Raw genomic sequence first — 13,953 nt, 5'->3', positions numbered from 1 at the left:
TAAAACCCCATTCAGTTTAGAAATCATCATCAAAATTCTTTTTTATTTAAATTTGTTTATTCTCATTTGAATGGTCTCACTTTAACTAAAACAATATTCTTGATGGTAAAACATAAAAACAATCACATTTCTTTGTTTCAATCTTTCTTTTCTTTCATCCTAGTCATTTCTGTAAAAACAGAGACCAAAATGACTGGGTAGGATTATGGAGGATTTCTGGTAATAATACACCTACACAATGTGCTGCAGGAAGTAGAAAGTCCATACTTGATGCCCTCAGTAACTTATGACTCATATGAATCATATAAGAACATAGGACTATTACTACTGAATGTTGAAGATTTATGTCTCAAGTATACTTTTCTACACCAATAACATAATATGGATTCAAGGGGCAAAAATATCAAACCCTAGATCTTCTATACACACATATACATTTATATCTGTCTACATAAATATGCACAAAAGTGGTTTCAAGTAAGGTGCAGGAGGTGGATGTGGAGGATGGGATGATTAAAAAAGTAACAAATAGTAATTAACACATTTTATAAGGGAGCCAAACGACATTCATGCATTAATTTTAGCATCATAATAGCCCTGAGAAATCATTTCTAGTAACACCATTTTACAGATGAAGAAAATGAGACTCAGTAGTAAGTAGCAGAGCCCAGATTTGAAACAAGTTCTGCCTGATTCTAAAACAAATAGGACGTATAGTAAGACTTTTCCTGTTGTCCCTAAACTGCAGCTAGGGCACGAAACTAAAGTCAAAAATCAGTGAGTATGTCCACAATTTAAAATCAGAGAGTTACCAGCATCTGGAGCCAGCCATATTCTCTCATTGTTCCTACAACCAATTGTTCCTACAACCAATTCTATGCACCTCTCACCTCTGATTCCCTCCCTGAAAGGACTGAGAGTGAAAGAGGCGTAGCTTTCCCTTCCTCAAAGCTAATGGGAAGGAAAAAGGAAAAGAGAGAGAATTTTTTCTAAAGATTCCAGTACCTAGAAGAGGTGGCCAACATTTTTATCCTCACACAGGCTTTAGTTCAAGAGTGGACATGTTGCTTGGCCCCCATGTGATCTGAATAGGGGCAGAAATTTGGGGAGAGAGAGGGCAAGGTGAGATCCAAGGACCACTCTGCCTGTGATCTGTTGGTTTCCATTAAAAGATGGATCCCATGTGTCCCTGCTGACCTCACAATTTGCTAAAAGATGAGAACCAGGGCTATACCTTTGGGCAATGTAAGCTATACCTTTGGGCAATGTAAGCTCTCTCTCTCTCTCTCTCTCTCTCTCTCTGTGTGTGTGTGTGTGTGTGTGTGTGTGTGTGTGTGTGTGTGTTGGGAAGCAGGATGGAGGCAAAGAGGGCCCCTCCCCTGTTACTTGTGAAGATTGTTGGAGCCTTCTTGTCAGCCTGTGTAGACCTTGAACAGAAGTGCAGTCATGGTTAACCAAGAAGAGGTCTGCAACTCAGCCCCTCCTCCCCAACCCCAACCCCCACTTGAAAAACATCTGGAAGAAGGATAAGAAGATGGACACAGATGCAACCATGGTCCCTCCACTCAGATCTAGTCTGAGTGGAGGAAAGAGAAGAGTGGAGGAAAGAGAAGATTACTTTGAATCATTTTTGAGAAAATGAGTGAATCTTAAATGCCAGAATTAGACTGTTCAAATAACCAAAATGAGCTAAAAAATTATAAAGACTGGCCAACATGTTGTTAAGAAAGTATATACTAGAGGAAAAGGTTTGGGGGAGATGGTCATTTAGCACAAATGTCAGGAGAGTTATGGAAAATATAGAACCTTTTTATTTATACACTGCCCCCCAAAAAGTTAAGCATAGTCACCAAACCAATTATTCTATTATTCTTTTCTCTATGTAATCCCGATAAGAGTAAGGAGCCAGAGGCATATCTCTAGCACTTAGAGCCCTTTTTAAGATTTCCCCAGAGATGCCTGCGTGGCTCAGTCAGTTAAGCATCCATTTTCCACTCAGGTCATGATCTCACGGGTTCTTGAGTTTCAATCCTGTGTCAGACTCAGGCTCCAGAGTTGATGGTGCAAAGCCTGCTTAGGATTCTCGTTCTCTCCTCTCTCTGCCCCTCCCTCACTCATGTTTTCTCTCTCTTTCATAATAAATAAATAAATATAACAACAACAACAAAAGACTTCCCCAATTAACTGGGACTCCTACCTGATTGGAAAGTTCTTGACTGATTCTATTTGTCTCAGCTCCAAGATGAAGGATGACTTCAGCTTTCTCTGTAGGACCAGTGGAGCAAATGCTTTAAAATATTCCCAGATTCAAGGAGTCTTAAGTCTTTAAATGGCAGGTTTAAGCATTGTGCCTTTACATAACATGCCATTCACAACCTTACCATGCCCTCCTTTCCCTGATCCTTAATTCCTATGTACTCACAGAGACAACTGAATCTTCAAGGAGTAGTATCTAATTTAAGTTTATGGGGCCAATGATCACTGTGGTAGATTGCATCCTTCGTTCTAATTCTCTGCCCCTTCCAGTGTCCTTGCCTTTTCCCATCGATCTTGCAATCCTACCCACTAAAGGAGCAGAATATATTTCTCCACACCTTGACTTCAGCTTTAGCCATGTGACTTGTCTTAGGCAACAGAATAAAATGGAAATGACAATGTACCATTATAAGCCTGGGCCTCAAGAGGCCTTGCATATTGCCTCTTATGGACATGTAAGTCATAGCTTTTGTTTCAACCACTAAATTTTGGGATGGTTTATAATGCACTAAATGATAATTGATACAATAATTTTTCTAGTAGAGTGAATATATAAATAGAAAAAACTGCTATTATTTCCAGAATAATTTCCACTTTGATTGCATTTACTAGCTTAATAAGTGATTACATTAATTTGTGTTTGTATTATTTGCTGAAATATATGTATTTCCTGGCATAGTCTAAGAAGAAAATGTATCTACATCTTCATTCTGTAGAACTCTGGGAGGACTGTCCAGTCATTGCTGACAAGGCATACTCCTGCATAAACCATCACAGCACAGGGGGCATGCACAGTTCATCTGAAAAGCAGCTAAACTTGCTTGATGTGTTGCAGTCCAGAACTTCATTTATGAGTCACTTATTTAGAATTCATAGACACAATATTTTCCCATAGAAACACAGTATTGTAATATCCTAGGGCAAATGTACAAAAAGCCACTTAGCCCCATAATAAAACTAAATATCAATAATGCCACAGCGCACAAAGAACACTTTTTCTCCCACTGCTCAGGTTTCCCTCTCTGTTTTGCCCACCCCCCCTTCTTTATTTGCTCTTTCCAAAGGAAGAGGAGCAGCTGATTGGTTAAAGCCTATGGTTTGTTGGGCCACCTGTCCTAAGTGAGCAGGATCACACTGTTTTGAAAGGTGATGAGAACCCTCACTATCCCAGCTCTGTCATCCTCCCACAATTGTTTGGCTTCATGGACTTGGATGGAGTCCTCTCTACAGTCTCTCTTTCTCTCTCACTCTCACTTTCCCTCTTTCTCTCATTCTCTCTCTCTCCTCCTTCTCTCCCTTCCCAGACATGCTTGAGCCTACAGTTCCCACATTTCATATTTGCAAAGGCAGCAGGAAATCCCAGTTTAGTCTCGGGCCGAAGATGGGTTTTCCATCAGAGTAGTCCAAATTCATTAATCGGGGAGTTTAAAAAATGCCTGTGCAGATTAATAAATCAGTGTTTAATTTCTCTTATTTGGCTGGTTGTCCCTACTAAACACATCATCAGTCAGAAAGCTGAAGGGCCAGGGATAGCTGGCATTTAGAAGTCCTAAGACCCAACTCTTAATGCTCCTTATTCCTGTGGGAAAATTCTTCCCAGGTTCCAACTGAGGAAGCTGGGACACATCTCAAATGCAACCTCCTTTCAAGTCCTGAGTGGAGGACCACTCCATTTCACAGTGACTCATCTTTTGGACGAATCTCCAGATCTGTTGTGGAAGAGTACTGGTCATGTTTTGTTACAAGAGGGACATAAAGTTGATTTTAGAGAAACTAAGAGAGGTAGTAGAAAGTATATGTGTGTTCCATTTCTTTAAAAGTTGCATAAAAATGCATTAGCTCATCCTTCTATGTTCAGAATGCAGAGATTTGGCTGTTTGCTAACCTTAGTTTCAACTGATGCAAACTTATTCTAATACAAACTCTCAGTGTCATTTTTTCAGAGAACTCTGGCATTCTTCAATAACATCACTATTTCAACTAACATTTTTTTATTCAATTAGAACTTTATTATTAATTTTGTCTCACATTTTGTACAAAATCAAATGATTTATTATAGACATGTGACCTTTCTGTTTATAACCAGAACTTTCTCCTTAAATTTATTCTGAAAGCCATTTCTGTCCATAATCTGTTTCATAAGAGCCTCGTGTACTGGAAAAAATAATTGAATTGCCTTTGAATTGTTTTCCCTACAAATTTTATAGCCAGTAAAACATTATAGATAATCATATATTTTAACTATAAAAATTTAATAACATTATTAAAACTTCAGATTTTTCTAGCCTTCATTTAATATAGCTGGTATGTAAAAATGAGTTTGAATCTATGTGTTGTGTCTTATATACAGTTCAATACTTATAAAGGTCATTGTGAGACTTCGCTTCTAGATAACAGGTGACTTGAGCCCAGGGCTTAAAGACTAAGCAAGGTTACCTTGTGAATTAATTCTGAGTACCCAGCCAAAGCACTTTAAAAACTCTCTCTGGAGTGCCATATTCTTCCTATTGAGTGACCCACCGAAGCTGGACCAGGGGGAGCTGCCACCCCTACCCAGGTCAGTTGCATAGATCCTGGCTCATCACTGTGGTAGATAGAGATGGGAGGCATTGGTGTAGTGGGAAGCTGACTCCTCCTGTGCAGAAGAAGTTCTTCTGTGGAAGAGCACCAACATTCTGTGAGAAGCAGGGACAAGCAAGGGGAAGAGAGAGAGCTCTGGCAGGATTTGACCTTGGCTTCCTGTGCCCAAGGGCCAGATGCATCCCTATGCCTCCCATGGTTACATGAATGACTCAATTCTCTTTAAAACAGATCAAAATACTCCTCTCTTTGAATTGCAAACATAAAGACAGGTTTAGAGCCTGGCACTACTTTTGGCCACTCCATGAGCCCTCCAGTGAAAGAGCTACCAGCTGTCAGGAGGCCAAAGTCCCAGGGTTAGCTTCCCATAGAGAACAGGGGCAAGAGTCACACCCTTTTGAAATGTCCCTCTTTGTAAGCTTTGGAGGAAGTGGGGAATGCCACCCTGGTCCTAGGACCCAACAACTTTCTCCTAAACTGCATGGAGTGTTTCTTTTAGAAATCATAGCGAAACTACTACTGGTAGCAGTTCACGTATCTCTTTTACAAGAGATTTTAGTTTACAAAATCCCTTTCACGAATTACAGAATTTGGGATGCAGCATCATAAATATAAAGAAACTATCAACTAACCTATACTTCAATGTTAAACTAAGACCTTATAATTAATTTTTTTAACGTTTGTTTATTTTTTGAGAGACAGAGACAGAGCATGAGCTGGGAAGGGGACAGAGAGACGGGGGGTCACAGATTCTGAAGCAGGCTCCAGGCTCCGAGCTGTCAGCACAGAGTCCGACATGGGTCTCAAAATCAGGAACCATGAGGTCAGACCTGAGCCGAAGTTGGCCGCCTAACCGGCTGAGCCACCCAGGCGCCCCAGACCTTATAATTATTACTATCAACCATATTAATAAACAAAAGTAAAACATTTTGCTCCTTGGGGTGTCAAGGACAAAAAGCATGCATCCAAAGAAGCAAAACAATATCAAGAAACTGTAGATATGAACGATTTTGTTTCATGAGTGTGTGTATATGCATATATGTATACACATATAATAACATACATACACTAATCAAAAATGTAATGTAACAATTGTATACATAGGAATGTGTGTGACATAGGAATTACAGGCATATGATTTATTTTTAGTATTTAAGGACTTAAGAAGGTGGCTCTTCATGTTAATAGCTTGATTGAGGACAACTTGGGGAGAAATTTTACCTGTTAACAGGTTTTATACTTTTGCTCCGTTTATGTAGCTCCTTCCTTCCTTTCAGGACTTGTTTCATAACAAATAACGGCAGAATTTACTCAGTGTTTCTAAAAAAAAAAAACTATTGTGAATTGTGAGAAATGAAATAAAGAAAGTTCGTAAATGAGCACTAAAAAATAATGAATGGGAGTTAAAAACAGATTGAAGAGACTGTTGTAGCAATAAAAAAGGTTTTACCCTGGTTGGATAACTTCCTTAATTCTCTGTCTCACTTTGACCCTGTTAAAGGAGTTGATGAATGACATGAATTTTAACAGGTTACTTAGTAACGTCAAAAGAGGTGTCCCAATAATGATCATACTGATGTCTCAAATTAATTTCTAGCTATAAAAATGATGCTTATTTGCCCTACTACATATGTATATATTCAAAATTGTGAGATCCCTTTTATATAGAACAGCTCCAAAGGAATTGAAATTAAGGTTGTGGCCATCAAAAGCCCAACAACCTGACATAGAGAAATGTTCAGGTTTTCCTTTGAAGGTTGCAACCACCTTAACCTAAGTCTTTTCATGTGTATTATGTATATTGCTCAGCAGTGTGGCATAGACACAGTCCTTCTTCCCTTCATACAGGGAAGCATTATAGTGATTTCTTGATATTTCATGCCAAAGATAATGGTAGGTTATCCAAAAATGGTCTTGAGTCTGAGAGAAATATTCTAAAAATTCAGAGTCCTTGAGATTAAATAATAAAGATCTAACAACGCAAGAGGAACTGTAAAGCTATTCAACTGCCCCGCGTTGACTCCTGCTCAGTGAACCTCCACCCCCGCCCCCTGACCAAATAATGCAGGGAATTCTACATAGCACAAAGTAGACAGGTATTTATTGTCTCATCACTCAGAGAGCCACACAAATGTACAGGATTATTCATAAGTAGTCGCATGTATTAATTTTTAAATATTTTTCCACATCCTGCTGGCTTAAACAAGCACCATGTTATAGTGATAAGAACAAGAAATGGATAGATTGATGGGCATGGAAAGAGGGAAGAAGGGACAGTGAAGGGAAAATGGATTTGTTACGACATGCAAATGTCAAGTTCCTTAGCTAACACCAATGAAGCATTTAAAAAATACATGTAAAGGTACGGTTTGGTACTTTTCCATTAATTTTTCAAAGGTCTTGACCTCCTAAAGAAAAATTTCTGACTAAAAGGGGTTTTCCTCACCAGTCAGTTCCTTCTTCTACTGGGTCCTACAGAGAAATAGTGCTCTTATATTTGGCCCTTCAGACAGTTGCCACGGAAATGAGAGCTGCAAACACTTTCAGCTTTCTGGCTTCGCTGTGGGATCCAGCAGAGACCATGATTAAGCTGTCAGAGAACCTCCCTAAGTACAGTTTTACCTGATAAGTAAGAGTTTCCAGAAAAATGGTGACACATACAGGAAGGAAAATAGATTGTTTAACTCACTCTGAAAAATCCCTTTGATTCATAGACTGTCTCATGATTGAAACCATCTCTTTCTCTAATCAGACTCTTTTCAATTCACAGACGAGTACCTCAGGGGGCAAGTAAAATGCCCCTACCTTTACAAGAGGAGGTATCACATTAACAAAAGGTAACACATTAACAAAAGGAACCCAGAGTTCCTGAGTGCTGAAGAAATAAGAAAGCAAAATGCTAAAAATGGGGGGAGGACACAGTGAATGAGAAGGGGAAAATCAAATGGCGTTTAAACCATTTTAAGGAACATTAAATATCTGATTTGAAAAAAAATAAAGAAAGAAATCACTGTGGATGTCAAAGAACGCTGGCTTTTCACACCTGGAACCAGAGATGATTGGATCATAAGGGGCTCTACTGTAGTGGACTTGAAATTTTATTGGTTATCTTTTGTTCCCAGCAAATGAGACCTGGATTTTCTGGGAAGGAACTCTAGCTATCACTTTGAATCCACTGAGTATTTCTACTCCACATCATTGACCTAATAAAACTCTATTGATGGAGTAAGGTCAGTGTTTTTCATATTGGGATTAGAGAAGAGAACACACCAGTCCACGTGGTACCATAGCCACAAATGAAAGAACTGGTTGGCAGAAGCCAACGTTTGGACAGCTACTTGGAAGAAGACTTTCCAGATAATGGTGGAATAGGAAAACGAAGTTGCAACTTGAAAAGATTGTACCTTCTATCTTGGGGCGCCTGGGTAGCTCAGCTGGTTTCAGCTCAGGTCATGATCTCATGGTTTGTGAGTTTGAGTCCCGCATGGAGCTGGCTGCTATCAGTGGAGAGCCTGCTTTGGATCCTCTGTCCTTCTGTCTCTGCCCATCCTCCACTTGCTCGCTCTCTCAAAAATAAGTAAACATTAAAAAATAATAATAATAATAATGTCCTGTCATCTATTTACTTGTTGGTGGTTGTCTAAAATATTGCAACCATTTTGGAGAGCAATTTGGAAAAACCTAGAAAAGTTGAAGATGTAGATTTCATACAAGCTAGCAATTTTACTCTAGGTGGATGCTATGGACTATACTGTGTCCTCCCAAAATTCCTATGTTGAAGACCTAATGCCCAATGTGACTATATCTGGTGATTGGGTCTTTAGTAAGTAATTAAGGTTAAATGATTTCATAAGGATGGGGTCCTAAACTGATAGCATAAGAAGAGGTAGATCTCCCCTTCCCTCTCTCTCTCATTCCCCCTCATTCTACCATGTGATGCCATAGCTAGAAGGTGACTGTCTACAAGCCAGGGGAGAGCTCTCACCAAATCCAATCACATTGGTACCCTGATCTTGGACTTTGGCTTCTGGGACTGCGAGAAAATAAATTTTGGTTGTTTAAACCACCCAGTGAATGTTACTTTGTTACGGTAACCCAAACTGACTAAGACAGTGGCTATCCCAGAAAATGTAAGGATGTTCATGATAGTATTTCTCTGAATAGTACACATATGGAAACAATCTAACTTCTTGTAGAAAAATATATAAACTGTTCACATAACAGAATTGTATAGAGCAGTTGAAATAATTGAACAATAGTAGCATATATCAATGTAAATGAATCTCAAAAATATAATGTCAAACAAAAAATCAAGCTGTAAAGGATATTTATACATGCTATCAAAAACTTGCAACAATAGTTTATAATTTTAGGGATACATACTTGTATAGTAAAAGAACGAACATATGGCTGGAAGTGATACACACCAACTACTTCTGAGAAGAAAGGGAAAAATGATAGTGAAAGCAAGGGAATGCCTTTTGCTCTATCTGTAATGTTTTATTTCTTAATAAGAAATGAGATTTGTGCAAATTTCAGCAAACTGTCTGCATCTTTTAAATCTAGGTGGTAAATGCATAGTGCTTGTTATATTATTTTCTGGATTATATTTAATAAGCAAAAGATGTTTTCCCCTGTCATCTGGGTTTTCAGCAGTTCAGTGGTACTTTTTAGACAGACAGTTTTCTTATCCACCTTTTATATATGCTGCAGTAAGAAGCCCAGAGAAGTTAGGTGGCATGGACAAAGTGTCCAATCTAGTTAAACAGTGACTCAAGGACTAGAAATGAGTTGTCTGTCCATAGCACACTCCATATGTCTGTTAATTTTCTGCTATAGAGACAATGACGCCAACAAACTTTGTTTTCTAAGCCAGAAAAAAGCACAAATCCTGCCCAACTGTGGAAGAGCACATTTGAAGCCATTAGACCTTTTCTGTCCCCCAAGTCATACTCCACAGTTGATGTGTTACATATTTTGCTTACTCACTGAGCATCAACACTACTTAGGAGAGTTCAGTTTTTCCACTTTTGAAAAAAAAAAAAAAGGATCTCAGGAGACAGGACTAGTGATCCGCAAATTTTCTGCAACAATTGAGAAGTTGGCAGAAGCTTTGTTTGTCTGTCTGTCTGTTTATTTTTTTATTTAGAGAGAGAGCACATGAGCGGGGGAGAGGGGCAGAGGGAAAGAGAGAGAAAAATCTCAAGCAGGCTCCACATTCAGTGCAGAGCCTGATGAGGGGCTTGATCCCACGATTCTGGGATCATGACCTGAGATGAAATCAAGAGTCAGATGCTCAACCAACTGAACCACCCAGACACCCTTGGCAAAAGCTTTAAAAATGGTGGTTTTACTGATTATAATTAATTTTAGTTAGATTTCAATTAGGAAATATTCTTTGCAAGATAGATTTTTTAATACTGTTCAACATAGATTTACAGCATGAGAACTAGTAGCCATTTATACTGAGTTTCCCAATTAATCCAAGTAATTGAGTTTTCAAAAAATAAATGACAGGAAGGATTTCATGATATAGTATTGAAACAATGGGTAGGAAATACACAGGGACATCAAGAATAAGTGTTTTTTCTGCCAACATCTAACATATTCAGACAAAAATAAGCATTTTTTAACCCACTTTCTTTATTACGTTTTACATAGTTGGGGCAAGAAATTTTGGCTTTGTTAATTAGGTAGTGTCGACTCATGTTACAAAACTGATAGGATTCTTTAACCTACATTTTATATAAAATAAATAAATAAAAAGGACTTGAAGGAGGACTGAACTTATTTTGAGAAATAATGACTAGATATACAATTATGCATAATTTCATACTAAAATTTATCAAAAATACAGTCGAGGAATGGGGATATTATTCACACACAGTAGCTGCTGCACACACACACACACACACACACACACACACTACATGCTCAACCAGGCATAGGTAAGAAAATGGTCTCTACACTTGCTCAAATTAGATAGCTGCTTTCTCCCCATTATTTGTGTTTTGCTGACTCCCTAGTGTGTACCAAAGTATTCTCATCTGTTGTTTCCATCATCAGAGCCCTTATCGCTATTTGCTTATCTGACTGCTCAAAATTAATTTTAAATCCTATCTTAATAAGTAGTATTCCTAAAATATTCTTACTTTTCAACATGCTTGGCAAAAAGTTTGTGTGCCCTTTGTCCTCTGGCCAAATGCCTCGGTGATGTTCCCCTATTATGTTGATAGAAGGGATATTTGAACTCCAGTCCTTTGGGCAGAAACATTTTTGATTGAATTAGTAGTAAAAACATGAAGCCACGACATGTCTTGTGTCCAACCCTTAAACACTCCCGAGGGCACAGCAGTTCAGGGATGTTTAGTAAGTGATAGCATGGGGTTGCTACTCACATTTATAGGTGTTTAATTCATTATTTTTATACAGTTTGATATGTGACTTATCTACAGCATTTCCAAAAGAAGTAAAAGGTACTTACATATTTCTAATAAAAAGACAGAAATAATGTAATACAGTATACTGATTTATTTTTCACTCCCTTAACATTAATTTAAGATTAATTTAAAGGACCTTATTTAAGAACATCATTTATTTTGACTATGGGTGTTTCTTTGTTTATATAGAGTTAGTGCTTTTGTACATGTCGCTTTTTCTCAAACTGAATTCTATAGAACTGTGTTATAAACTCTTAAGTGTGAAGAAAATAAAATATCAAATTCTCAAGTAAACTGGTATATTTAGGGTTAGAACAAATTAAATAAGTTTCATTTTTGAAGACCTCAGAGCCTATATGTGACTATCCATTATGCAAAACAAGAGATGTGAAAATATACAGTATAACACTCTTCCTTTCTATTCTAATTGTAGAATGCCTATTAATATCACTTAGATGTTATATTTATTCATATTTAGGCAGATTATATAAACTTGGACTTACATTTCTAATTAATTTTTATATTGGCATCCTAACCCAGTTTTTAAATGCAACTAAATTTTTTTACTTTTCTAAATTTAAATTATAAAATTTATGTTTATAAGAATTCAAACCATATATAGATATGGTGAATAAAAAGCAAATACCTTTACTTCTCTTCCGTCAGAAGTAACCACTGTCAACAGTTTGGTAAGTCTTTTTAGTCATTTTTACGTGAAACAAATGAATTCCTACTTCATAGAGAAAAATGTCAAACATCTTCAAAATTGAATTGGAGGGAAAAATATTTTTTAAAAATCTTCAAATATTATAACTCCCTCCATAATTCCATGGCTTACATTTTGAATAGTGTTAGATTTGGTTTTAAGTGCAATTCTTGACTTTTCATTAATGTAATTAGTTACCATGAAGGTGGGATAAAGAATAATAAAATTTCTGTAAATCTTTCCCCTAATTGTGCTAGATAAATTACATCTTTAATTTCGATCTTTCTTTAAATTCTTCTCTAATTTATGTCAGACTATCAAAACAAGCATAAATCAAACCACACCTTTATTCACCAAACTGAGACAAGACCTCAACGCCCCCTAGTGGGGTGACCTCTATCCTCCATCCTGTGTGACCAACCCCCTGAGTAAGATGAGGTACCATTAACTCTTAATGTTAAAGTTGTACTTTCCTCTTTCACTCATCCAAAAAATACTTAAATGTGTACTTTAAATTTTCTGGTTAAAATGAGCCATCACCAAAAAAACAAGGGAAAATTATTTGTGGAGGAAATGTCCATATATAAAATATTAAGCAATAACTTTCATCACTATAATCAGTCTCTGATCTTCCAAGTTATCCACTTGCCTTGACTGCCTACTCTTGGCCACCTTATGACTCTCTACTTTCACTTAAAAAAGAAAAACAGGTTCATCTTTTTCTTTGGTTTCACTTCTCTGGATTTATCACTTTCCTAAAGCATTAATTTCACTTACTTTTCCAAACAATAACAAAAAGCGCTCAGGAACCACTGCATCCATTTTTTCTCCTTTTCTCCCTTTGGAATATGTGCTATCAATGTCCCCCATTTAAAAGATCACACCTGTTGCAAGGAATGAAGAGAGCACAGTGGTGGAGTCAGCAGGCCTGACTCAAAGTCCATTTAATGTCCATGTGATGTTGAGATAGTCACTTAAACTCTCTGTATCTTAGTTTTCTCGTCTGTAAAATCAAAATGATAATAATAGTGTCCAATAGGCATAGGATTTAAGAAAGTCTGTGTAAATGTGGTAGAACAGTGCCTAATTCAGTAACTGTTCCTTAATATCACTCTTTCATCAGAGTCCTGTGAATGAAAATAAGAAAGCATGAATGAAAGATTTGAATTGTACCTCTTTTTTTTTTCCAAACCAAATGCAGCTATTAGGTCTTCACCATCCCTTGTTTAAATGACTGCAGTAGCCTCTTAACTGGCCTTTCATCCAGCAGTCTCTCCCAATTCCAGTTCAGGGTCATCAGTCAGATTTATTTTCCTGAAAATAATATTGGCATTTTTAGCTCAGGATATGATGAACTTATCTTCCTGCTGAAAACAACTATAAAAGCTGGTATATGAAAACACTGTGTGAAGGAACAGGTAAGTACCCAGTTCAGTTCAGACAAGTTTGGAAAGGAAAAGTTATAATCCTTGAGAGAAGAGATGCACGAGTGCCACACTCATCATGACTTTTTCCCTGAGGGGATTTTCCAATTCAAAAAATAGGGGAAATATCCCTGATGATGAGTGATGTTGAGCATCTTTTCATGTGTCTGTTAGCCAATCTCTATGTCTTTTTGGAAAAATGTCTGTTCATGTCTTCTGCCCATTTTTTAATTGGATTATTTTTTTTTTAACGTTTATTTATTTTTGAGGCAGAGAGAGACAGAGCATGAATGGGGGAGGGTCAGAGAGAGGGAGACACAGAATCTGAAACAGGCTCCAGGCTCCGAGCTGTCAGCACAGAGCCCGACGCGGGGCTCGAACTCACGTACCGCGAGATCATGACCTTTGCCGAAGTCAGCCACCCAAACGACTGAGCCACCCAGGCGCCCCTTAATTGGATTATTTTTGAGTGTTGAATTTTATAAGTTCTTTAGATATCACCTCACACCAGTCAGATGGCTAAAACTAACAACACAAGAAATAAGAG

The 13,953-nt window shown here is 37.6% G+C and overlaps 1 long non-coding RNA gene across 1 annotated transcript; it reads right to left on the bottom strand.

The window, feature by feature from the left end:
- Positions 1-4,285: 4,285 nt before the first annotated feature.
- Positions 4,286-13,105, bottom strand: LOC122217890. Its single transcript, XR_006201731.1, has 3 exons — positions 12,760-13,105; positions 6,058-6,156; positions 4,286-4,910 (listed from the first exon to the last, which is right to left on the bottom strand). It is a non-coding gene; the product is annotated as an uncharacterized LOC122217890 (long non-coding RNA).
- Positions 13,106-13,953: the final 848 nt, after the last annotated feature.

The sequence above is a fragment of the Panthera leo genome, chromosome B1 (assembly GCF_018350215.1).
Source record: "Panthera leo isolate Ple1 chromosome B1, P.leo_Ple1_pat1.1, whole genome shotgun sequence".
In the NCBI taxonomy this organism is placed as follows: Eukaryota; Metazoa; Chordata; class Mammalia; order Carnivora; family Felidae; genus Panthera; species Panthera leo.
This window is presented reverse-complemented; position numbering and strand designations above follow the sequence as displayed.